This window comes from Bubalus kerabau, chromosome 14 (genome assembly GCF_029407905.1).
Source record: "Bubalus kerabau isolate K-KA32 ecotype Philippines breed swamp buffalo chromosome 14, PCC_UOA_SB_1v2, whole genome shotgun sequence".
Classification (NCBI taxonomy): Eukaryota; Metazoa; Chordata; class Mammalia; order Artiodactyla; family Bovidae; genus Bubalus; species Bubalus kerabau.
The window spans coordinates 27,380,157-27,404,496 of NC_073637.1; the positions used below are offsets into that span (position 1 = coordinate 27,380,157).

General features: G+C 37.4%; 2 long non-coding RNA genes across 2 annotated transcripts in view; both read left to right on the forward strand.

The window, feature by feature from the left end:
* The first annotated feature begins 2,286 nt into the window (after nt 1-2,286).
* Nucleotides 2,287-24,340, forward strand: part of LOC129627225 (uncharacterized) — a 57,229-nt gene continuing 35,175 nt past the window's right edge. The window contains exon 1 of the long non-coding RNA XR_008702490.1: nt 2,287-2,450. This is a non-coding gene — a long non-coding RNA (uncharacterized LOC129627225). The remainder of the gene's footprint in view (nt 2,451-24,340) is intronic.
* On the forward strand, nt 11,554-23,725 carry LOC129627224 (uncharacterized). The gene is made up of 3 exons (XR_008702489.1): nt 11,554-12,086; nt 14,251-14,343; nt 23,483-23,725. It is a non-coding gene; the product is annotated as an uncharacterized LOC129627224 (long non-coding RNA).

Sequence of the window (24,340 nt, forward strand, 5' to 3'; positions counted from 1 at the left end):
CCCTGCATCCAAAGGCGGGTTCTTAACCTTTGGACCATCAAGGAAGTCCTGAGTAAGATGTTTTGGATCCATGTGACCCTTGGGTAAATGTTACTTATAGGTCATTGGATGCTTACTTTATGAATGACAGTGTGTTAGGTGGTCTAGGTGAAGCAAAGATGAGAAAATTTGAAGCTGTGTAGCTCCCTTTGCTCTCTCCAGGTTGTCAATTGATGTGTCCTTCCTCAGTTACAGAGAACCCCTGATACTAAGATTATGGGCTTGGTGATCATCATGATTTTCCGTATTCATCTTGGGAAAGATATTTAACTTCTCTGAGCCTAATACACAGTGGGAATAATGATACCTGTAGCCCAGGTTATAGTGAGATTATATGAGGCAAAAATATGGGAAGGGCCAAGTCCAGCACGCTACCCTTGATTTCACTTTAAACCTTTTTTATGTTTAATTCACACACATTTTTACTCCTTTGTCTTCTCGTACCATGGTATCTTTGCTTCCATTTCCCTTATTCTTTATCTTGATGATATCAGTCTGTGTGTCCATTGCAAGCTTTGGTTTATGTATTTTTAAAATACAATAAAACCAAGTTAATTCAGCCAAAACCCTCAAGGATCTAGGATGCTGAATAAAATTATTGACCATGGCTTTCAGAAGAATTGTGAACTTCCACCTCAGTTTCACAGTTGGTTGGTGATGGCATAAACCAGATTCTGTAGGCTTACCGAGTAGCTACATGATGAGGAAATGCAAGTAGACATTGTGGATTACATGTTACAGATGATCAGAAAGAGGAAGAAAGAAAAGGTGTTATGAGGTCTCTAAAGAATGAGACTCTACAGAACAAGGAAATGGGAGCCAAGTAGGAAAGTTAGAGCAGGCAAGGTTCACGTGGGAGAAAGGACTATAAGAAGGAAAACAGATTTGAAGGCACAAAGAGAGGAAGTTAATTATTTGCTTTGGAAGTTCTTACTTAAAAGTTCACTGCAGAAGTAGAGCCAACTTTTTTTTTTTAAAGATTCTTCTTTCATTGTAAAATATGCAAAGATGTAACTAACTTACATGAGGACCAGTAACGTGAGGACCAGTCAATTTCTTTTTAGTCTTTCACATATTTCCTCTTTTTTATTGTAAAATATACATAAAATAGAAAAAGCAAAGTATATATTTGTTGTTGTTCTGTTGCTCTGTCATGTCCGACTCTTTGTGAGCCCATGGACTGCAGCACACCAGGCTTCCCTGTCCATCAGCAACTCCCGGAGCTTGCTCTAACTCATGTCTATTGAGTCAGTGATGCCATCCAACCATCTAGTCCTCTGTCTCCTCCTGCCTTCTATCTTTCCCAGCAACAGTCTTATATATGTGTGTGTGTATGTGCGTGTGTGTGTGTGTAGTTAAATGTATAATTATGAAAAGGCTACTCATGTTACTACCATTCACTTTAAGAAATAAAACTTTGCCTCCCCAGGGTTCCCCTGTTCTCTCCCCCATGGAGAAGCAAAGATGTCATTACTTTCAATGCAATTAAAAAGTATTATCTGACTGCATAAAAATTTTTGCATCATCTTTGGTGATTGGTAATTTCACTAGCATGCATCTAAGATTAATTTTTTTATTTTTAAAGAACTTTTTGTTAGAGTTTGTAAACAAACCCTAGAATCTATAGATTGGTGTTTTTCCATCAATTATTGGAAAATTCTCAATACTTCTCAAAATATTACCTTAACTTTTCCTCTCTTCCCTTCTCTTGTCTTCTCTTGTTTCATGTTGTCTTCTCCTCTGCCCCCTCTGTGTCTTCTCTTTGAGGAACTTGTATTAAAAGTATGTTAAGTGAAAGGTATTCCATGTTCATCATGGAAAGATTCAATATTGTTAAAATGTCAATTCTTTCCAAATTGATGTATAGATTCAATGCAATCTCAGTCAAAACCCCAAGGTTATTTTGTTGTTGTTGCTGTGTTGAATGTGCGTGTGTTTTAAATGATTCAGGTTTTACTGGGGACCAGATGGGCTTCCCAGGTGGTACAGTGGTAAAGACTCTTTCTACCTGCCAATGCAGGAGACGCTGGTTTGATCCCTTGATCTGAAAGATCCCCTGGAGGATGAAATGGAACCCCATTCCAATATTCTTGCCTGGAAAATCCCATGGACAGAGGCGCCTGGTGGGTTACAGTCCGTGGGATCGCAGAGTTAGACATGACTGAACAACTGAGCACACACCACGGGGATAGGACAGGACTGGGTGGGAAGCACGCTGGGAAGCAGGGCTGCACACCAGGCCAGTTCTGTCTGTGCTGGGTGACCAGAGCAGAGCTCCAAGGCCGGAGGTCTGGCTGGGCTCCTCGCAGCAGAAGCTGTTAATTCCTCCATTGGCAGTGTACACATTCGGAGTGAAATCAGTCCTTTGAAATTCTTCAAACTTGTTCTATAATACAGCATATGGTTATTTGGTAAGTACTCCATATGTAGATGAAAAATATGTATTTTGTGGTTGGTGTTGCAATGTTCTATATATTTCAATTAACTTAAATTTGTTAATTTGTTAATTAGGTTTTCTGCCTATTTATATCTTTTTATCTTCCTGTTCTATCAGATATTGCGAATATTTTGTCTCTCACTATAAGTGTGAATTTGTCTACTCTGTTTTAATTCATTAATTTTGTTGCATATATTTTCATTTTGTTATGAAATACATACTGATTTTGAATTGTATAACTTCCTGGAGGATTGGTGCTTTTATCATTATGACATATTTCTATTTCTTTCTAGAAATGCTTTTTGTACTAAAGTAGTCTTTGATATTAAGACAAAAATAATATATTTCTTTTGGTTAGTGTTGTCATGGAATGTATTTTTCATCTCTTTTCTTTTAAATATTTTGTTTTTTATACTTAAGATATGTGTCTCCTAAGGAGCATTCTAAAATTTTAATTAAATGTATCTTTATTTTGTTATTAAAAATCAGCATCATCAATTTTTTTTAGTATGGTTTTGCTTTTCTACCTAGCAAAAATTTCTCACATTTTGTTTATCTGAAAATATCTTTATTTTCATATTTCTATTGAGAACTTGGCTTTCCAAGTTATTGTTTCTTCTTTGAAGGCAATTTCTCCTTATTCTTTTGCTGCTTTTTAAAACAAATTATTTATTTTTAATTGAAGATAATTGCTTTAAAATCTTACTGCTTTTAAGATACCATTTTCTTTCTGTCTGTGTCTCTGCTACTGCCTTCTACCTGCCCCATCTCTCAGCTTTTATATTGTGATACCTCAGGAGAATGTTTTGTTCTTACCCTGCTGAACTTTACAGAGGTTCTTCAACCTGGGGTTGATATCCCTCAACAATTCATAAATAAGTTTTTGGCCATTATTTCTTCAATTTGCTGTTAAATCCATGTTAGATATGGTACATTTTAATTTTTAATATCCATTTCTTTTATTCCAGACTTCTGGTGAAATTCTCCCTCTTTATTTTATTTTCTTCACCTTTCCCTACATTTTAATGAATAGGTTAAACATGGTTATTTTAATATTTTTGTTTGTCCTCAGCATCATGATTGTTTGTAAGTCTGTTTCTATTATCTTTTTTCCCCCCTCTTGATTTTGGTTAATTTAGTCTTGTCTCTTGGTATGTAAAATGGTAACAGCTTCAGATGATATGAAACACCTCTTTCCTAGCTTGGATGATGATCTTAATCCAATCAGGGATGGTGGGAGTCCGTCCAGGATTGAATTTTGGGTTAGGTTCAGTCTTCTCCTGGCTTCTGCTATGATTCTAGGGTGTAGCTCTCCGGTATTTTCAATTGGCTAAATGGTGCAATGAATGAGTCCCTCCTACAGTGGGGTCTTGAATCCTATTTTTTCAGTTTATTTATTTGCCTTCTATCTGCACTTCTTCATAATTTTGTAAAAATCCTGAAGGAAAAATGGCCGGATGTTTGATGCTGCTCCAATCTTCAGTTGACTCTCTCACCTCATGAAACTGCCCAAAGCACTGGTATTTTTCTCTTCCCAGAGGTGGACTCTGCTGGGATGAAGTCCACATTATTAGCACACAGAATCAGCAAATGCCTTTAGGGAAAAAGAAGCTGCAAGTCATTAGTAGACATCTCTTTGGTTCTCCATCTTGCTAATCCTTCTTTCTTGGATAGGTCTCTGACATTCTGAAACAAATTATTTTATAGCACACTCAGTTTTTTCAATGTTCTTGGTAGGTGGCTTGTTGGCAGACTCACAGCACTAATTTCTCATCCTCTCCCAGCCAGTGTTTATTCTCCTGCTTAACTCTTCCTCAGGAGTGTAATATGAATGGGATAATACACTTGAAGTTTTTGTTTCTTTACCTTTACTCCGTTTATTGCTTCTTAGAACTGTTCTAGAACCCAATATGAATTCAACATCTGCTAATAATTACTTTCAAATGCATGACTTTATCTTGCCTTTTTAAAAATTATAAATCATTCTTTGCACTTTGAATATAATCGCAAAAACAAGCAAATAAGTAATCTTTGTAATTACTTATTTAGCAAATAGCAGCACCTGTAATTTCAATAATAAAGTCAGGCTAGTTGGATCAGCTCAGTTCAGTTGCTCAGTTGTGTCTCCAGAGTAGCCTGAAATGTGTGTAACTAATATAGCAGCTATCTACACCCTACCTCTATTTCCCTCCCTTCCAATTTTGTTGTTGTTGTTCCACTGCAGCATGCAGGATCTTAGTTTCCTCATCAGGGATTGAATCCTTGCCCCCTGCAGTGGAAATTGAGAGTCCTATGGGGTCGCACAGCGGCAGACACGACTGAAGCTACTTAGCAGCAGCAGCAGCAACCACTGGACTATCAGGGAATATCCCCTCCCTTCTAGTTCTCTGTTGACCTTGCACATATGCAACAGCAACTCTTAGAAGCCACAAGATTTTGGCAGTGAATCGTTTTCTAGCATTTGTTTTATTTTTCACAATATGGTTTTTAGCAAGAAAATTTTCACTTACCAGGACTAAGTTGTTATTGTTTTTTTTTTATTTATTGAACTTGAGAAAAGTGAAGTGAAAGTCGCTCAGTTGTGTCTGACTCTTGCCACCTCATGGACTATATAGTCTATGGAATTCTCCAGGCCAGAATAATACTGGAGTGGGCAGCCTTTCCCTTCTCCAGGGATCTTCCCAACCCATGGGTCGAACTCAGGTCTCCGGCATTGCAGTCGGATTCTTTATCAGCTGAGCCACAAGGAGCATTAGAGGTACATGGCAAATTTACATATCTTTTACAGAGAGGAGAGATATGATTTATAAAGATTTTTTTTCTCAGTCTCTGAACCGTGGATGATATTTGGGTCAAGATGAATCCTAGGTCAGTTTGAGTTACACATACAAATGCCTGGTTGGGAAGATTTCCCATGACAAGCCCAAAGAGTTTGCTTCCTATTAATCCCTGCTTCTCTGGGCCACTGTTGGTCTGGCAGTGGTTATTTGATGGCCTGAGACACCTCCTGAAATAGAATCTGAATGTACAAGCCAGGCTGTCAATCCCTACATTCAGGTGGGCAAACCTGATCATGTCTGCATGTTCTCTGAAAGTGGAAAGAGTCAAGTGTCATGGCTTAAGTTGGGGGTGGGGGTCATGACACACATGGTTTACTCTCTGAGATTAAGGAAACCCTCCTCATCAGGAGGGTTGGACAAAGCAGAATTGAGGGTGAGGAAGGAGGGTTCTGGGGGGGTGTATCTCTAGGGGTAGTGTCACTCTAAATCAGATTATCTATTTGGCAAAGAAGTTTTGTTCCAAAACGTGCGCACAATACTTGGAATATAAGCATAAAAACATCCAGCCACTGTGACTAGAGATTTCCTCCCCCCCCCACCCCGCCCCCACACCTCCGCCTTTACGGATCTAATGAATTAGGTTTTTGATTGCATGGTTGTTAATGACAACATTTTGAAGACTTTTATCAGAGTTTAGCTTTTTTAATGCATTTCTCCTTATCCTGCAATTACTACAAACAGGAAAAATAATATGGTTTCTATTTTTAAAGGATTCAGTGCATACCTATGTTGCTGCCGCCGCCGCTGCTGCTAATTCGTTTCAGTTGTGTCTGACTCTGTTCGACCCCGTAGACGGCAGCCCACCAGGCCCCGCCGTCCCTGGGATTCTTCAGGCAAGAACACTGGAGTGGGTTGCCATTTCCTCCTCCAATGCATGAAAGTGAAAAGTGAAAGTGAAGTTGCTCAGTCGTGTCCAACTCTTAGCGACTCCATGGACTTCAGCCCATCAGGCTCCTCCGTCCATGGGATTCTCCAGGCAAGAGTACTGGAGTGGGGTGCCATTGCCCTCTCCCGTATACCTATGTGGCTATCTGTAATTTCCAAATGCATGTATTTAACAATCTTTACCCAAAGTTTTCCAGTCTGATTTTTTGTGTGTCTATTAATGGTTCAATGGTGCCACTATCCACTTAGGTACTCAAGCCAAAACCTTGGGAGTCCTGTCCTCTTCTACCCTTTCATTCACACACCTGACATCTAACATATTACCAAAAATACATCTCTACCACTAAAATATGTCCCATATTCCACTTGAGTCTAGAGCTTCACCAAGAGCTATTGGCTTAATTTAATAACTTCCTTACCTTTTCTTCCCCTAGTTTTCATTCTTGTTTTGACACAGTCTGAGGCCTATTAAGAAGCCAGAATGATCCTCTAGAAACTTCCATCAGGTTGTGTTGCTCTTCTGTTTGTCACTGAATTTAGCAAAAAAAAAAAAAAAAAAAAATCCTACCTCTTTATCACTGCCTTTAATTCTTCTATGAGCTCATCTCTGCCACTCTCTGTGAGTGAGCCTTAATGCTATTCCTGGATTTGGCCAAGTCCATTCTGAATTTGAAGCATTTATACTTGCATTTTCTCCTGAAATCTTCTCATGGCTAACTTCTACCTGTCAATCAGAACAGAATCAAATCAGAGTTTTCTTTGTTGGAAGATTAACTTTCTGCCTATTGAATCTAAAGTGGCTTCCTAGTCACTGTCTATAATACCACTATCTTTTATTATTTTCCCAGTACTTATTGTAATGTAAGCATATCTATTTTGTTATTGGTTTAGCCATTTACTCATTCGAACTCCATAAGAAGGAGCATCTTGTATGTGATTGATCAGTGCCTTAACCCCAGCACCATGAAAAGTGTCTGGCACACAAGAGCGGCTCAAGAAACAGTTCTCATATAAATAAATGAATGGGTATCCAGTACACTTATGTGAAAGAGACTTAATTACAGTAGTGGCATTGAATTTAAAAGTGTCAGTTGATAGCAACAGGTCCCAAGGAATACAGAAGAAATACAGTGGAAAAGAGTGTTTTCAGAGAAAGCCAAGGTTAATCAGGCTGGATTTAAGGAAGAAATAGTTTTAAGAGTTGGATTTTAAAGATTTGGGCTATAGGAACTGTTTATTCTCAACAAAGCGCAGCTTTTGAAAGTTCCCACTTCCAAATTCAATACTATTATTAGTAGTAGTACAATGGTAGACAGTGGAGAAGCAGGTGGTTTTAATTCTATCTGTAATAAACCTCAACTATTAACCATTTGATGATACAGGGAATCTTTGTGGTACTGACTGCTCTTACCGATAATAGATTTCATTTTTAATCTTCTCAGAAAATGTAGTCAGCTCTGTCCTTGCTCTTAAGGGTCATTCAAAAGGATGGATTATAAAGTTACAGCTCCTGCTCTGAGCAACAACAATCGGGTGAACCCCGATTCACTGTTGTCAGGGCAGGCAATTGAGTTGCTGCCATTACTTCTCCCATATGCAGCTGCTGAAAGGTGAAAAGAAACAAACACATTTCTGTTGGAGCACAAAGTTCCAACCCTTTCAACTAAGCTTTTCTCTTAAGGGTCTGAGTCATAAGTCCTGTTCAAGTTCTCTTGATCATTTTCCCTCATAGGTAATAGATGAGAGAAAAATGGGTCTCTAGAAGATCAAAATTCAAGAGTAAATAACTTTAATGAAAAGAGCAGCAGGCTGAGAAAATGAATTAAACTAGTATGTGAAGTCCTGCTACATGTCTATCTTGGGGTATAAAATAGAATAGGGCATGCTACTTTCCCAAGAGAAGTGTAGTTCTTCTTCTTTTTTTTTTTTTCTGTCTTTTTTCAAAATTTTAAAGTCAGTTTTTAATTGAAGGATAATTGCTTTACAATGTTGTGTTGGTTTCTGCCATACAATAATGTGAATCAGCCCTAAGGATACATATATCCCCTCTCTCTTGAAATCTCCCACTCACCCTACCCCCATCCCAGCCTGCTAGGTCATTGCAGAGCACCAGGCTGAGCTCCCTGTATTAGATAGCAACTTCCCACTAGCTATCTAGTCTACATATGGTAATGTATATATTTAAATGCTACTCTCTCAATTTGTCCCACGTCCCACCCTCTCCTTGCCCCATTGTATCCACAATTCTGTTCTCTATATCTGTGTTTCTATTCTTGTCCTGGAAATAGGTTCAGGACAAGTACCAAATTTGATATTTGATTTGGTACCAAATTTGGTATCAGTACCAAATTTCTAGATTCCATATATATGTGGTAATATACAATATTTGTTTTTCTCTTTATGACTTACTTCACTCTCTATCAGTCTCTTGGTTCATTCACCTCAGTACAACTGACTCAAATTTGTTCCTTTTTATGACTAACATTCCATTGTTTTTGGTACCACAACTTTTCCATTCATCTGTTGATGGACAGAAGTACTTTTATCTTAGGTTAACTAATTTACACTCCTGGATAATGAGAAAATAGGGACTGCCAAATAGATAAGTGACCCAAAATAATTGCTAATAATTTTATACATTTCTACCTTCCTTTCATTCCTTTCTACCTCCCTCCAGCTTCTTTCCCTTCCCACTTCTCTTTCTTCTGCATAAACAACCATCCGGGAAATACACATAAGAGGACCAATGAATAATATCTGAAAACTAAATTTTGGATTAGCTGTTCTTTTGGCTATTGTTTCCAATGACTTTGTAAAATATTTACAAACAAAAGCCTTCAATGTGTTTCAAATTTTCAGAATGTTTTCCTTCGCGATATCCTCTATGGCTTCACAGGTTAAAGAGACATTTGTTCTAGATCAGATCAGATCAGATCAGTCGCTCAGTCGTGTCTGACTCTTTTCGATCCCGTAAATCGCAGCACGCCAGGCCTCCCTGTCCATCACCAACTCCCAGAGTTCACTGAGACTCAGGTCCATCGAGTCAGTGATGCCATCCAGCCATCTCATCCTCTGTTGTCCCCTTCTCCTTCTGCCCCCAATCCCTCCCAGCATCAGTCTTTTCCAATGAGTCAACTCTTCGCATGAGGTGGCCAAAGTACTGGAGTTTCAGCTTTAGCATCATTCCTTCCAAAGAACACCCAGGACTGATCTCCTTTAGAATGGACTGGTTGGATCTCCTTGCAGTCCAAGGGACTCTCAAGAGTCTTCTCCAACACCACAGTTCAAAAGCATCAATTCTTCGGCACTTGGAAAATATTCAGAATTATTCTTGTCCATTAGGAAACTTTCTTGAGTCCTATGATGGAGTCCGTGAGCTCTCTCATCATTTGCAAACAAGAAGCAGTGATGAGCCTAGTAAAGTATTTTGAAGTAGAATAAGTACTAATTGATAAATGTTATTAGTAAACGTGGAGAAGTTACCAAAGCTAGAGGTATCATTTAAAAGTATATTCTTTGGGTTAAAAATTGGTACAAGTCACAGAATTAATAACAGACTTACAAATCAATTTTTTGTGTGTATTTTTAATTGAAAAATTCATGCTTTGAATTATTGTGGTCTTGAAATATATTTCCTACATGGGCCAATTTCCTCTCATTTATTTTTCCTTTAGGAATTTCTTAAATATCATTTCCTGTGGGCTCTTCCTTATAAACTTTAGAAATATTCTCCTTTGTGTTAACAAATTTTGTGTGAAGTTTAATTAACTTTATAATTTTATCTAAGAACAGTTGTCAAATAATATTATTTCTTATTCAGCAGAAATTATATATCTTCAAAGTAGTGTGACTTTCTTTATAATGTCATACATATTCCTGAAATTTATCCCTAAAATGTTTAAAATTTTTTTCCTATTTCCATGAGTAAGATCTTTTGGGTTCTGACATGTATTTCAGCCAAGTATGTAGAAATTGAAGAATATATTGATTTTTGTATATTTATCAGCAGTATAACTAGAATGTTACAAATCAACCCCAAAGAACTAACCAAGTGTCCACACTCTGCTTTATTACTGTATTTGTTTTTTAAACAAATTCTTACAGCTCCTGTTGATACACATTAATGTCATCCGATAATGAATTTAATACTGTGTCTTCTTTCCCAAGATTAAGAATTCTAATTTTTTAATGATGCATGGTATTGTGATGAGTGAGTACCATCTTTTGTTGCTGATTTTAAATTTGGTGAAATTGCTTTTAGAGTTTTTAATGTTGAACTTTTGGTTTAAGATATTCTTTGTTAAGAAAAAGATTCTGTTCTCATTAAAATTAAAAAAAAATTGGAGTATGTATTTGAATAAACTACTATTCTGATACTTCTCTTAAAATTGCAGCATTCTTGCATTCTTAGGATAAAACTTACCTTCTTGATCATGGTATAACATAGCGTTTGGTTGAAAGTAATCTGATGATAAACAATTAATGAAATGTCCATGAAAATAAAATTAGCCATAAAATAAATATTCCCCATCACTGTTATTTTAAGTAGGATTTATCCTGAGTGTCAATGTTCAAATCTGCATCAATTTCAGTAAGTCATTTAAAAATTTTTTATGACACTTGCTTCACATAAAATAATTAAAATATTTAGTATGTTTTTAGTTGAGAATAAAAATTTAAAAGAAATTGTTGGCAAATGGCAAATTATTAAAAACACTTTTAAAGGAAAAGAAGCATAAGTAATTGAAATTAATTAAATTTAAAATGCTTTAAAAATTTTAAAACTTGGAATTATATAGTGTTTTAAATGTCTTTTCATAGATTTTCATTTTTTCCTCAATGCAGAAATAAAAGATGATATAACCCGCCAAGAGTCTTTCACTGTTAACATTTTCTTGTATGCTTTTCCTGATATTTTTCTTTCCAGTGCACATACAGTCACATTATTATTATTATTTTTTACAAACATGGAATGAATATCAAATGTATATAGGGGTCTGTTTTCATGGTTATGTTTTCAGAGCAATGGGTAAATTTCTCCAAGATAGTTATTAATAATTATATGCAAATCCACTCACACATATTGTATTCCATTCTGCCATCATTTATTTAGTCATTCTCCTATTAGTTATTTGTATTTTTCCTAACTTTTAATTATTATAAACAACACAGAACAAAAATTGGTATAAGAAATTGATTGTTAACAAGAATGAAATACATTTTGAACCAAACCACATGAAACAATATTATAAATTAGATTTTACTTGCTTTTTTTTTTTACATTTTTGTCTTTTTCCTTTTTTTATTTTTTTTAATATCCCTTTTCTTAAAAGACAAGCTAGTATAGTAAAAATTAGATTTTAAACAAGCTAACTCTAACTTTCTAGAATTTAAAATGCTTGTTTCTATATTTCTCTGCTTGATATATTAATTAATTTTAATTATATTCATAACTTGTTTGATATCTTTATCAAGCTTAAGGTTTGTATTAATATTTTTCTCATTGAATAAATTAAGTGGTTCCTACTATTTTTCAGTGTTTGTAATTACCCAAGATTAAAATATTTTATTATCTGTCATCTCAAATAACTATTTAGTAAATTATCAATATTTGGTATGTTTATATTATCAATATTTGGTATATATATATTGATTTTTAATAAATGTGTCACTATTTCTTTTATATTTATGGGCTAAGAGTCGGACACAACTGAGCGACTTCCCTTTCACTTTTCACTTTCATGCACTGGAGAAGGAAATGGCAACCCACTCCAGTGTTCTTGCCTGGAGAATCCCAGGGACCGGGGAGCCTGGTGGGCTCCTGTCTATGGGGTCAACAGAGTCGGACACGACCGAAGTGACTTAGCAGCAGCAGCAGCATATAGGTATTTTAACTTGTCAACTTTTACACTTCGTAATACTTTATAGAATTTAAACCATTTGCAGGAGTAATTAAAATTAAGTGCGACTATTACATCGTAATACTTAAAAAAAAAGTCTCTGGACTTCCCTGCTGTCGTAGTTAAGATTTCATCTTCCAATGCCGGGAGTACAAGTTTGATCTCTAGCTGGGGAGCTAAGACCCCACATACCTCATAGCCAAAAACACAGAACAGAGCCAAACACAAAATAGAAGCAATACTGTAACAAATTCAATACAGTCTTTAAAAGTAGTCCACATCAAGAAAAATCTTATCTTCTTTTGCATTCTTATTTTAACTTAGATTTGTCTTCCTTCCATTATTAGATTTGCCATTTAAGTTTTGTATTATTGATTGACCTGCAAAATTACTTTCTGGATTTGTCATCCATTATTTTTCGACTGTCTAAATCATTTCAACTGTCTAAATCATTTTATCCTACTATAAGCATCAACATTTCTAGAAATAATGGTGTGGCCGAACTATAGATTGCTGGAAAATATTACGATTCTTCAGTGGTCAGCTCAAGCATCTAAATTTTAAAAACCCTTACTCTGGCCAACACCACACACACACTGACTTGTGAAAGGAGAGGTAGCGTAGCTAGGAAGCATTTTTTTACTTAGAAAAAAAAAGTGTTGGATTTATACTCAACCATGTAGAAATAAATTCCTCAAATTTCTTCCACCTGTATCTCTTGTGATCAGATTTGTAGTGTTTTCATCTGAAATATTCTATAAAGCGATCTTGCATTTTTCTTTGAATAATTGCTACTTTGGGAAATATGTCTTTACGAATTTTTGTACTTTATGATGCATGAAATATTTGATTTTATCATGCTGGATCTTGAGACAATTATCCATATAACTTTTGAGTGTTTTGAAGCTATTTATTTTTCCTTTTTTGGCATGATACAGTATCAGTGTTTGTGTATTATCTGTGGACACTTGACAGTTAGGACAGTGGGGGAGAAGGTTGTTACTGATTTTGAAGTACTTCCATAGAAAAAGGTCTTCCCTGGTGGCTCAGTGGGTAAAGAATTTGTCTGCAATGCAGGAGACCTGGGTTCCATCCCTGAGTTGGGAATATCCCCTGGAGAAGGAAATGGCAACCCACCCCAGTATTCTTGCCTGGGAAATATCATGTACAGAGGAGCTTGTCTGGCTACAGTCCGTGGGGTCTCAAGAGTCGTATATGACTTAGCAACTAAACCACCACCACCATAAAAAAATCCTTCCAATATTTATGTCATTTAATCCCCAACAATCCAGCGAGGTAAGAATGATAATCTACACATTTTTTGCAATGGAAAAATAGACTGAAAGTTAAGTGCCCTGCCCAGATCACATCTTAGTAGAGTGTACTGCTAGAGCTCAGAGCTGGGTGTGCTAGACGCTGAAGCCTGATGCCTTTTTTACTAAATTAGTGTCTTTCAAGGAGATGTAATTCCTATTAGGGGTGTACAGAGTTTGACGTATATCTAATTGTTGAACATTTACTGTATTATTCATTTCTTTGCTGTCCTTATTCAATTTTTAATGGGGGCTTACCCAGGATAATTGGATGCAGTAATTTAATAGTAGAGTTTTTGAAATATGGGTTCCCCAGGCAATCCATCTCGTCTATGCTGTGCCTTCAACTACCACACTTCTGGCTGTCAGCTTCCAAACTTCTTTAAGCTCCAGGCTTGAGCTCACAAAACGTTTTTAAAAACTCAGATTAAATATTGTACCATTTGGACTCAGTATTAAGAATGATTAATAAACATTTACTGCGGGACATTTGAAAAACAATGAGAAACATGAAAAATATAATAAAAATCATCTCAAATTTCACAAGCTTGGAGAACCACTATTTTTATGATTTATTTTTTTGCTGCTCAATATCTTTGTTATAGGCACACACATATATTTTATTTATCAATTGGAATCAAGTCAACGATTCTGGTTTTGAACCTACTCTTTTTAGTAAAATCTGCAGCATACCTTTGACATTATCACAGTTTCTGTTAATGGTACACTCCATATTAGGCTGGATTTCATCTTGAGATACCTCTCTAGTAATATCCCAAACCTTTCACCTCACAGAACTTGCATTCTTTAATGCAAATTTAATTCTTTTCTTTCAGAGTTGTCAAATACTGCCAATATTTTTTTTCTGCTGATGACAACAGATATAAGAACTAAGGTGAATTCTCTAGATAAAGATCGTCTAAAGACAGGTAAACTTAGATACATTTTAAATGGAATTAAATGCAATAATGTAAACCTTGATGCGACTCTTCATTACTAATGCTGCTTCAGTTCTTGGCATCCCCTGCATTTCTTCTCACACGTTCTCAAATCTGTTATCTGTACATTTTTGCCTTCCTGTAAGTGGTTTGTGAAATAAAGAGAACATTTACTTCCCATTTGACTATTTTATAATAGCTTCTAAATAGGAAAGTTGTGAGAAAATGTTCACGTATAATGTGAAGCTATTGAATTTTTTCATAAAAGGCGAGAAAAAGCAGGAAAAAAAAATCTCATTTCACCTAATGCATTTCACAGATTGCCATAAACTAAGACTCTTTATCATTGGAAAGAAAATGCAGCTTTTCTTCAGTAGGAAACAAACATATTTGCGTCAAAACAGAACTGGGAAGCTGTAAATAGACGGGTAAATTTCGGTTGTTGCCAGGCAGACTGAGCTGTCACAACCCTTGGAGACATTTGGAGAATATTTTCACACAAAAGGTGAGAATCTAATCATTTATTCATTGGAATCTATGATTTACTTCCCACATATAAGTAAGGACTTTTTTTTAAAAAAAATTAAAATCTCAATGACTTTAAGTTTTCTATCTCATTTCCAATAACCATCTTAGGGCACCTTCATCATCTGTCTTGATGATCCTTTTAAAACCGATTTTACATCTTGTTTCCAGAAATGTCTACATCCACTTGGCTACAGTCAACACTGGCCATGCTGTTGATCTCTTTTCTCTTTGACTTGCTCCAAACCCCCTTGCCTTCTAGAGAACACATTCTTTATATCCATTGGGTGATATAATCCTGATTCAGTCTTGGTACATTTCCCATGTCCATTGTCACTTTCTCAGTTGCGATGGCTTCTCTTTCCCAGCCTCAATTTGCTGACTTCCTGCCATTCCCACCTTCTAGTAGATTAATAAATGTAAGTACTCACACTGGGCTCCCCTCATGGATCAGATTTTAAAGAGATCTGCCTGCAATGTGGGAAACCTGGGTTCGATCCCTGGGTTGGGAAGATCCCCTGGAGGAGAGCATGGCAACCTACTCCAGTATTCTTGCCTGGAGAATCCCCATGGACAGAGGAGCCTGGCGGGCTACAGTCCATGGGGTCACAAAGAGTCAGACACGACTGAGCAACTAAGCACAAGTACTCACTTTACAATTTCTATTGCTACTTATTATGCCTGAACTGTCGAGAACTGATACAGTGGCCATGATGTGCTGATGTGCCACCAGTGGGTCACAGGTGTACTGATAATGGGTTGGCCAAAAAGTTCTTTTGGGTTTTTCCATGAGATGGTACAAAAACCCCCCAACAAACTCTTCGGTCAAGCCAATAGGTGGATTTCCATCAGTCTCAGCCAGTTCTCCCAGTCACCAGCTGCCTTTTCTCCAGAGTGCCTAACAAACATGTGTGCTGTGATGGGGTAATGATTAGGAATTGCTAATTGGAGGTTAACAGTTGAATACATGAGCTGATAGTTGTTATTTACTAATATTTAACCCTGAGTGAATTGCTTAACTTCTCTATCAGTTTCCTTGTAGGATTGTTCCCAGGGTGAGTTGATCTTATTCATGAAAGCACTTTGCATTATTTCATTATTATAAAGATAATGATGATCATGCAAGGAATCATGGTGTGGATTATGGATGACATGGAAGTGAGGTACTCTATCCTTAAAGAGATGTCAGTAAAGTTGGGGAGACAAAAGCACTAAGAACTACCAATGTAGTCCGTGATAGGTACCAAATACATATCACAAAGTGCTCAAGGGTTCAGGAGTCAAGTGAAGGGAGGACTGCCCAAGAAATTACATAGGAGGTGAGTCTTAAAAGATGGTGAAAAAAACAGGGGGAGTAAATGCACTAATGGAGACTGAGCAAACCTTCAGATTCACATTTTGTTGAAATTAGGCTTTGTTAAAATTAGGTTCTTGTGTCAAATGTAGCCTGACCAGATGCTGGTTGAAACTGTTTAGTAAAACAACCATTGATCCGTCAAAAGAAAAAAAAAAAGATGGCAAAGAGTCCCCTAGGTAACTGGGAACCTGCCTGACATCAGTAGTCTAAGGAATTACTCCATTACAGGAAGGCAATTCGTTTCCCTGGTGGCTCAATGGTAAGTAATCGCCAATGCAGGGGGCTTGAGTTTGATCCCTGGGCCAAGAAGATCCCTGGAGAAGGAAATGGCAACCCACTCCAGTATTCTTGCCTGGAAAATCCTATGGACAGAGGAACCTGGAAGACTACCATCCATGGGGTCTCAAAGAGTTGGACACAAATTAGCAACTAAACAACAACAAGAAGGCAATTAAGACATAAACCAATTCGTATTTTCCAGGCTAGAATCATCGGCAAGAGGCAAATCTCAAAGTTGATTTACTTGAAGTTTTTGACTTATAACTTAAAAATATTTAAACTAATGTGTCCTATTTCTCCCCACTTGAAATGACATGATTTAAAAAGAAGTCTCCATACATTTAATTTCTTATGTGTGTGTTTACTTTTGGTGGGGCAATGTGCCCTTGGGTGCTTTTGTTTAATGTAGTCTTTCTTGTCTCTTTCTTCTTACTTCTATTTTTCCTGTTTATGATCAGAATGACTTCAGATAAAGAAGGGAGAAATCAGGATTCTCAGGCCAGGGACAGAGAGTCCCTCTGTGATAGCAGCTACTTGCAGTTTTTGATCAGCCATAACAAGGAAAATGATGCAAAGGGAAAAGTGAGAGTGAGGGCAGTCTGTCGAATTACTCTCCAGCTCCCAACTCTATGACCTCCGTCTAGCGGTGTCTTTTCCTCCAAGTACTTAGTCAGGATTTAAAACTAAGGAAAATGAGCTGAAGAACTGGCAAGTAGTACCTGCTTTTTCAAAATTTCCTAAATTGGTCTCAGCAGCAGCAGCTTTAATGTGATGCTGGAAATCATTTCCTTCTAAGCAACATTAGCTCTACTGGCTTGTGGTTTATCTTAAAATGAGTCAACCTCACTGATATCTTAAAAAACACTTCAGTATTACAGAATTAGCTCTCTGCTCTAACCTGAGTACACAACATTAGTTTCCTGTAAATTACTATATAAGCTCAAAACCATTTAGAACACGGAGTACTTGATTCTTTCCAGGCACAATCAATGGAATGCCATTATTCCTCCCTGGGAGAGATACAGTCAAGATTTTGTTTCTCTACATGATGCATTATTGTGTTATAGTCCAAGTTATTGTACAAATACAAATAGTACATTAATGAAAATAATATTTCAGGAGTAGAAATAAGTTTTCATACTTATTAGGAGGGGCAATGTGATTGTTGAGAGCTTCCCAGATGACTCAGTGGTAAAGAATCTGCCTGCCAATGAAGGAAACATAGGAGATCCTGGTTCGATCCCTGGGTCGGGAAGATTCCCTGAAGAAGGAAATGGCAGCCCACTCCAGTGTTCTTGCCTGAAAAACCCCATGGACAGAGGAGCCTGGTGGGCTACAGTCTTCGGGGTTTGCCAAAAGTTGGACATGACTGAGCGACTAAGCACACAGCAATGTCATTCTTAGGCAACTGATAGATGGAAGGTTTTCACTGTTGTCTTAAACAGAGCAAGGTTTCTGGAAAACTAGATTAGAGATTTTCAGGAAATTGCTTAGAAGACAAGAAAGTTGCCTTCATTTCTCTCTGAACCTTCCCCTGGTGACCTTCCAATTATTTTCAGCAGTATCATGAGATCAGAAACTAGTTCCTTTTTTTCAGCACATGATTCCCATTGCCTAAGAGTACCCAGTCCATAGCAGGGTCAGGATATGTGCTGACCAACTATGAGCTGTGTTCTTGGAACTGGTGTGCTTCTTTTGCTTTCCTTTTTGTATCTCCATCAAAATTTATTCACCCTTTATTTGAATCCTACTTGTCCTGGGTTGTGCTAATTAACACTGAACTAAACAGGTGAAGTCATTGAGAGAACGTTTCAAAGGACAGCCATTATAAAAAAGACACAGTGGTAAGAATTTTAGACAATGTGCAAGTCTATAGGGAAAATATTTTCATTAATAATAATAATTTACATGAATTGATTAGATAGTTCTCTTGGCATTTCACAGATGACATGGTGTAGACAGGACCTTCCATGGAAGCTGAGAATTGGAGAAGTTGTGAATGTGACTCAGAGCAACTTCAGAAGGAGCAGCATGGTCAGAAATAGCTTACTTTGGGTGATGTAAAACAGTGGACATAAATTCACAGATTCACAAATATTAATGATAATAATAAATATGGCAATCAACTGTTGTAAGCACAACCAGATGGCTTAATCTGAATAGACAGCGTATAGATTTTTGAGGACAAATGGAACAAGTAGAAATGTAGGGAGCATCTTAGTTGGCTTCACTATTATTGGTCACACAATAGGAAAGCTTACAGTTTTTAATAATCAGTACTAAACAGGAGCAAAATGAAAAACATAGAAAAGTAAAAATGGGAGCAATTCAATAATTTACTTAAGAATGCAACATTTTTAGTCTACCTATCCTAATTTTTGTTATAAGAACTATAAATTAACAGCAGCATGCATTTTGTTTCTTTTTCTTTCTTCTTTATCCAATTTTGGTGATATGTCATATGAATATCTGAATCATCAAATGTTTCCTTTTATTTATTTCTAAAAATAGTTTTGCTTATTCATTTATGCTGTGCTGGGTCTTCGTTGCTGTGTGGGCTTTTCTCTAGTTGAAGCGAGCAGGGGATACTCTCTAGCTGTGGTGCCCTGGGTTCTCATTGCGATGGCTTCTCTCGTTGAGGAGCACAGGCTCTAGGGCACACGGGCTTCAGTAGTTGCGGCTCTTGGGCTTAGTTGCTCTGCGGCAATGTTGGATCTTCCAAGACCCATGAACATGAAATATCTTTCCATCTATTTGTGTCTTCTTCAATTTCTTTCATTAATATCTTTTAAGTTTTCAGTGTTCATGTTTTTCACCTCCTTGGTTAAATTTGTTCTCAGGTATTTCATTCCTTTTGATGCAACTGCAAATGGGATTGTTTTCTTTACTTCCATAGCTTCTTTTTTTATTTTTTTTTAATTTATTTATTTTTAGTTGGAGGATTATTGCTTTACAGTATAGCATTGGTTTCTGCCATACATCAGCATGAATTAGACATAGATATACATGTGTCCCCTTCCCCTTAAACCTCCCTCCCACCTCCATAGCTTCTTAACACGTGAAAAAAGAAACAAAACTGTTGTTGTTCAGTCACAAAGTCATGTCTGACTCTTTGCAACCCCATGGCCTGCAGCATGCCAGGCTTCTCTGTCTTTCATTATCTCCCGGAGTTTGCTCAAATTCATGTCCATTGAGTTGGTGATGCTATCCAACCATCTCATCCTTTGTTGCTCCCTTCTCCTCCTGCCTTCAATCTTTCCCAGCATCAGGGTCTTTTCCAATGAATTCAGCTCTTCACATCAGGTGGCTAAAGTATTGGAGCTTCAGCTTCAGCATCAGTCTTTCCAATGAGTATTCAGGGTTACTTGGTGTTAAAGCCAATTTCTAATCCAAAATGATCGTAAACAATCTGAACAGTAACAAACAGATGGAAACTAGCATGAAAGGCTTCCCAGTCTCTGAAAGTGCTTCTTGGGTGGCAGTCATACCTCTGGTAATAGCCTGGGGCACAGGAGGCTGAGCCAAGGCACCTGAATTTTAATGCAGTTGTAGAAGCTCTATCTATAGCTTGTCTCCTGCTGGAGCAGCCTGGGATATTTAAAAAAAAAACTTGTATTTCAATGCTTCTCTATCTTGTTAACAGATACTATCTCTATGTAGGGGGGAGTATGATGCATAAGAGGGAGGAGAAATTACTTAACATATTTTTCTTCTTTTAAATATTTCATTTGTTTTCTGGTTATAAAAGCACCATATACTCATTCTAGGGACTTGGAAAATATAGACAAAATCAAATAAGGGTTAAAAAAACCCTCTTGTCGTCATTCTATCAAAGGTAAAAACTTTGATTTATTTCCAATTCTTCCTTTATTTCATATCCCCTCTTTGTCTACTGACCTCTTTTTCTGCTTTTCTTTACAGAAAATGTCCTCGAAAGAGTTGTCCTTTCTGTTTCTAAATTCTTTCCTGCCGTTCTCTCTGGAGCCCAATCCCGTCATCATTACACTGCGCCCTGGACTGCTGTCGTTTGGGTCACAAATGAAGCCCTGGTTCTAAATCCAGTGACTGGTTCTCAGGCAGGATTTGGCACATCTGTTAATTACTTCCTTCTTGAAACTGGTTTCATTTGAATCCCAGGACACCACTCTCTGGTCTCCTCCCACACTTCTAGCTTTTTCTTCCCAATCTCTTTAGTATTTGTTTCTTCATCTTTACAGCGTTTGCACATCAGGACACATCTGGGCTCACTCTCAGTTCATTGTGTGAACTCATCAAATCTCATGGCTCTAAGTTTCAAATTCACCTATGCAGCCAGGACTACTTCTCTGAACACTATGCTTACATTTCCAGTTGACTATCTTGGTAGGTAGCTTCCCTAGAGGCTCAGTGGTAAAGAATCTGCCTGCCAATGCAGGAGACGCAGGTTCAATCCCTGAGTCAGGAAAATCTCCTGGAGGAGGAATTGGCAACCCACTCCAGTATTCTTGCCTGGGAAATCCCAAGGTCAGAGGAGCCTGGTGGGCTACAGTTCATGGAGTTGAAGAGTCAGACATGACTGAGGACACATGCATGCAAGTTTCTTATATGATAATATAGCTTGGCTATTTTTGATGAAATAAAATTAAGAAAAGCACATGTTTATAAACTCCAAAGAGAACAGAAATAATAAAATGCAAAGTAAATTTCTTTTTCATTGGCTTAATATATGACCAGGCCCTTGCCCAAGGTTAAATATTGTTATACTTTTTTTGGTACTACTCTTGTGCCTTTACTAGAAAGTTTTGATATATCTTTTTATCTCACTGTATTACATGCATTTATTTAGTTTCTTTGATTAGAATAACACATAAATAGTTCTTCATGATTAAATGTGTGTAGCTTATTCTATATTTAAATATTAATTATGAATTTCTTTTGTAACTTTATTAAATTATCAAATTGAGATTTTTTTCATTTCCTTCATAATGCTGAAATAGTTCCAGGTTCTCAGTTTGTGTTTTAAAATTAGATATAAGAAAAATATTTTGGAAATATGCTCAAAGAATATAGATTTTGGTCTTATTAGACTCTGTGTTTACATTTAGTCATTTAGTCTTCCTGAGCCTTAGTTTTCCCATCTGTCATTAAATTGCATTGAATTAGATAATATCTAATATTAATTCCAACTGTGAAATTTGAAGTGCATAATTATGTCTCTTCTTTCAGTTCAGTTCAGTTCAGTTGCTCAGTCATGTCTGACTCTTTGCAACCCCATGAATTGCAGCACACCAGGCCTCCCTATCCATCACCAACTCCCGGAGTTCACTCAAACTCATGTCCATCGAGTCCGTGATGGCATCCAGCCATCTCATCCTCTCTTGTCCCCTTCTCCTCCTGCCCCCATCCCTCCCTCCATCAGAGTCTTTTCCAATGAGTCAACTCTTCACATGAGGTGGCCAAAGTATTGGAGTTTCAGCTTTAGCATCAGTCCTTCCAATGAACACCCAGGATTGATCTCCTTTAGAATGGACTGGTTGGATCTCCTTGCAGTCCAAGGGACTCTCATGAGTCTTCTCCAACACCACAGTTCAAAAGCATCAATTCTTTGGTGCTCAGCTTTCTTTATAGTCCAACTCTCACATCCATACATGACCACTGGAAAAACCATAGCCTTGACTAGATAGACCTTTGTTGGCAAAGTAATGTCTCTGCTTTTGAATATGCTATCTAGGTTGGTCCTAACTTTCCTTCCAAGGAGTAAGCGTCTTTTAATTTCATGGCTGCAGTCACCATCTGCAGTGATTTTGGAGTCCCCCAAAATAAAGTCTGACACTCCACTGTTTCCCCATCTACTTCCCATAAAGTGATGGGACCAGATGCCATGACCTTAGTTTTCTGAATGTTGAGCTTTAAGCCACCACTCTCCTCTTTCACTTTCATCAAGAGGCTTTTTAGTTCCTCTTCATTTTCTGCCATAAGGGTGGTGTCATCTGCATATCTGAGGTTATTGATATTTCTCCCGGCAATCTTGATTCCAGGTTGTGCTTCTTCCAGTCCAGCATTTCTCATGATGTACTCTGCATATAAGTTAAATAAGCAGGTGACAATATACATCCTTGACGTACTCCTTTTCCTATTTGGAACCAGTCTGTTGTTCCATGTCCAGTTCTAACTGTTGCTTCCTGACCTGCATATAGCTTTCTTAAGAGGCAGGTCAGGTGGTCTGGTATTCCCATCTCTTTCAGAATTTTCCACAGTTTATTATGATCCACACAGTCAAAGGCTTTGGGATAGTCAATAAAGCAGAAATAGATGTTTTTCTGGAACTCTCTTGCTTTTTCGATGATCCAGCGGATGTTGGCAATTTGATCTCTGGTTCTTCTGCCTTTTCTAAAACCAGCTTGAACATCAGGAAGTTCACGGTTCACATATTGCTGAAGCCTGGCTTGGAGAATTTTGAGCATCACTTTACTAGTGTGTGAGATGAGTGCAATTGTGCGGTAGTTTGAGCATTTGGCATTGCCTTTCTTTGGGATTGGCATGAAAACTGATCTTTTCCAGTCCTGTGGCCACTGCTGAGTTTTCCAAATCTGCTGGCATATTGAGTGCAGCACTTTGACAGCATCATCTTTGAGGATTTGAAATAGCTCAACTGGAATTCCATCACCTCCACTAGCTTTGTTTAGGTCATGATAAATACGCAAAACAGTTTTGCTGAAAGCCTGGCCTATAGGTGACTATAAGGGACATTCACCTGGCCTTCATATTCACTAAGGTCTTAAATTTATGTATTTAACCTTATTTCCAAGTTATGTTAAACATACTACCTCAGAGAAGCTATGACAGAAATGAAAAAAGTGCTAACCATGGTGCTCTTTTCTTCTCTCACTACTAGACCACACTCTTTGTAAGTTATGGTAGATTCTTAACTTTTCTTTTCCAGGGGATCTTCCCAACCTAGGGATTGAACCCAGGTTTCCTACATTGCAGGCCAATTCTTTACCAGCTGAGCCACAGGGAAGTCCAAGAATACTGGCATGGGTAGCCTATCCCTTCTGCAGAGGATCTTCCTGACCTAGGAATCGAACCGGTGTCTCCTGCATTGCTGGCAGATCCTTTACCAACTGAGTTATAAATGAAGCCCTATGATAGATTCTTAATGAATATTATGACTATCCTGTGGAAAGCATATTTATGCTGCATTGCATTTTTATGTTAAAATGTTAATTTGTTAAATACAAACATTTAAACTAAACTACAAGTTTTGCAACTCTGTTTTGAGATTTCTTTACTTAATTATTAATTATTTTTAAGTATAATCATTTAAGGTATCTCCACTCCAGTATTCTTGTCTGGAAAATTCCATGGACAGAGGAACCTGGTGGCCTACAGTCCATGGAGTCGAAAAGAGTTGAACAGGACTGAGCGTGCGCGCGCACACACACACACACACACACACACATCTCTTGACATGAGGGTCTGTGTTTGGAGTATGTGTATCTGAAGTATTAAAGTTAATATGCAATACTTCAGTTAAAGGGCTGAGATTGGCCCTTGCATTCCTACCAGCAGAGGCTGTATTTCGAGTTTGTTTTCCTTTTACTTATATACACATGTACATATGGTAGGCCTGAGATAATGAGATTCTTTTCAACTTAAAATGCCTGTAGCTAGACATATGAACAAAACACCTCCATATAATATGCCTTCCTTAGTGGCGTTTACATGGGAGATGTGTTTTGATTTGCTTTTGTGTAGCAAATACTATGTTATCTGGGCCAAAAACATTTCACCGTCAGAATTAGAGACTGTAAGCACAGCTGATTTTTAAGAGTATTTTGGGCAGCT